Raw genomic sequence first — 3460 nt, 5'->3', positions numbered from 1 at the left:
TACCTATTACTTACCCAGATTCAGAGCTCTCCAGGAGCATTCGCAGATATGCCCCATAGTGTGTCTGATGCTGCCGCATTCTACCGCGCCAAGGAGGGGAGCTCGACGGAAAAGGTGTTCTGGTCTCAGTATGATGAGGCCGAACATCCGGTGCCCCTGAGCGACCAGCTGAAGCAGCTGGTCGAGCTCCACAAAGTCGCCGAACAGGCCATGAAGGGCCTTATAGCGCGGTTGTGGCCATTGGAGGCCATGCCCGGGAGCTACTTCGGCTTGGTGCAGCGGCTGGTGGATGCATGTCCACGGATTGAAGTCATCAAGCGCTCCGTCTGCATTGAAGGTGTCCATCGGTCCCTTGCCCGTGCTAAAGTGCACTGGGGCAAGCTGGATGCGGAGAAGCTTGTGACGGACGGGCCACCGAAGGGCCATGAGCATCGCACGCCTGAAATGTACTATGAGGGCCTCCTGAAGGGTGCCCGCCGAATAGCGGATGAGTGCTCCAAAGATGTAAGTTTTGAATAGGCTCGCATTTGTTATCATGTACGCTGAAAACTTGTTCGTATGCGCTAAGCAACGCTTGTTAATTTAAAATATTACCTTCTGTGTGGCCGTTTATCAAATTTTAGAGATGGCAAGTCGTTGGCTTCAGCCCCCATGCCACGAGTGCTGGGGTGTTCGGGATAAAATTGAGCACTCTTGTTCCCATTCTTGGGTCCATCTAGGGAGGCGCTCAACACAATGGACAAGGCAACCGGACTTATAATGCTTGAACACTCTCACTTAGCCATATAATTCTATAGTTTTAAATTTCGGCGAAGCCCCTAGTATTCGGAAGACCGAGTTCGGGGCGCTATCCACGCCTTGGCCGGACAATTCCGGTTCCTCGCTCTAAGCGGCATAAGTCTTTAGGGACCCGAAAAAACCTCTCGAACAGCGACCGGCTCTCGCCCTATCATGACGGTCAGTTTTAGCTTTCTCCACTGAGGTGCTCGACCCAGCTCAACTGGGGCACAATCGCAGTGGTTTTCCCGGTGCTACCTTAGCCGATATAACGGAACGTAAGGTACCAAAACACGGGAGCCGGGCAAACCCAACTATTGACCCAAGACATGATTCGGGGCCGATTCATATAATGCTATAAGTTCGGGGTGCCGCACTTGTGAAAGTGTTCGGACTTATCACACCATAATTTTGGGATACTTAAGCCCCTGGTGTATTGGCCGTACCAAAGTGTACGGGTGCAACATGTCATGAAATGAACATATATACGGATAGATAAAAGAGTGCAATAATAGGCAAACGCTATGCATTGTTTATTCAAAAAAGGTACTGCAATGAAGGCAGGACGATGCAAATAGTGTGATAAGCAAGGGATGGGACTATCTAATATGTCCCCCTCCAGGGGTAGGCTGTGGGATGATATGTAAAACAGGTATAATGCTCGTAATAGAGACCACCTGAACATTCGACGTGGCTTTCCGCTTCCCTGGCTGTTGCGTCCTGAGTTCGGCGATTCAAGTGCCGGACAGGACTTCTCAAAGACGTAGTCCTGAAAGTAAGAAAAAGGAAGAAAAAGGAGAAAAGAAAAAGAATGATACAATCGGGAGCCCCTGGTGCGGTCGAGCCGCATTCTTGGCGTGCCGTGGTCTTGCCCCTCCCCATATGCCCATGGTATCTCCAGAGCGTAATTATGTACGCGTAGTACTAGCTTCGCAATTTCGCGAGGGCGAGGGTTGGGGCCGGATTGCTACGCGTGCTTGAATCGTGTCAGGGGGTCTTGTTGTAGGTTACTCCGGGCGCGCTTGACAGTGTTCGGACGCTTAGTGGCCGGACTCGAGAATTGCTGTGAGAGGCTGCTTTGTACCTCCGCCGCGAGGGCCGCCGTGTGCTCCTCCGTTCGGAGAGAGCGTTCGGTGTTTCCATTGACCGTGATGACTCCTCGAGGGCCTGGCATCTTGAGCTTGAGGTATGCGTAGTGCGGCACCGCATTAAACTTTGCGAATGCGGTTCGTCCGAGCAGTGCATGATAGCCGCTGCGGAATGGGACGATGTCGAAGATTAACTCTTCGCTTCGGAAGTTATCCGGGGATCCGAAGACCACTTCGAGTGTAACTGAGCCCGTACAACTGGCCTCTACACCCGGTATGACGCCTTTAAAGGTCGTCTTTGTAGGTTTAATCCTTGAGGGGTCTATGCCCATTTTGCGCATTGTATCCTGATAAAGCAGGTTCAGGCTGCTACCGCCGTCCATCAGGAGTCTGGTGAGGTGAAATCCGTCGATAATTGGGTCAAGAACCAATGCAGCGAAGCCGCCGTGACGGATGCTAGTGGGGTGGTCCCTTCAATCGAAGGTGATCGGGCAGGAAGACCATGGGTTGAACTTCGGGGCGACTGGCTCCATCGCATATACGTCCCTTAGTGCATGCTTCCGCTCCCTTTTGGGTATGTGGGTTGCGTATATCATGTTCACCGTCCGCACTTGTGTAGGAAAACCCTTCTGTCCTCTATTGTTCGGCGGTCGGGGCTCTTCCTCGTCATCACTATGCAGCCCCTTGTCATTGAGTTCGGCACTTAACTTGCCTGCTTGCTTGAACACCCAACAATCCCTGTTGGTGTGATTGGCTAGTTTTTCGGGGGTGCCATGTATCTGGCACAAGTGATCGAGTATTTGGTCCAAGTTGGACGGGCCCTGGGTATTTCTTTTGAATGGCTTCTTCCGCTGATCGGGTTTAGAGCCTCTGAATCCGGCATTGACGGCCGTATCTTCAGTATTATCACCGTTAATGCGGCGCTTGTTCTTGTTGCGACGCGACTTGCCATTGCTGTCCTTGGTATCCGAACTATCAGGATGTTTGGCCAAGTTGTTGCTTCGAGCTAGCCAGCTGTCCTCTCCCGCACAAAAGCGGGTCATGAGTGTTGTGAGGGCTGCCATGGATTTTGGCTTTTCCTGTCCTAGGTGCCGGGCAAGCCACTCGTCGCGGATGTTATGTTTGAAGGCTGCAAGGGCCTCTGCATCCGGACAGTCAATGATTTGATTTTTCTTTGTTAGGAACCGTGTCCAGAATTGTGTGGCCGATTCTTTTGGCTGCTGAATTATGTGGCTAAGGTCATCGGCGTCTGGTGGTCGCACATATGTGCCCTGGAAGTTATCAAGGAATGCGGCTTCCAGGTCCTCCCAACAACCAATTGATTCTGCTGGCAAGCTGTTGAGCCAATGGCGAGCTGGTCCTTTAAGCTTGAGTGGGAGGTATTTGATGGCATGTAGATCATCACCACGGGCCATGTGGATATGGAGGAGATAGTCCTAGATCCAGACCGCAGGATCTGTGGTACCATCGTATGATTCGATGTTTACAGGTTTGAAGCCCCCGGGAATTTGATGATCCATTACTTCATCTGTGAAGCATAGTGGGTGTGCGGCGCCTCTGTATTGGGCTATATCACGACGTAGCTCATATGAGCT

Source organism: Triticum aestivum, chromosome 4A (assembly GCF_018294505.1).
Source record: "Triticum aestivum cultivar Chinese Spring chromosome 4A, IWGSC CS RefSeq v2.1, whole genome shotgun sequence".
Taxonomy (NCBI): Eukaryota; Viridiplantae; Streptophyta; class Magnoliopsida; order Poales; family Poaceae; genus Triticum; species Triticum aestivum.
This window is presented reverse-complemented; position numbering follows the sequence as displayed.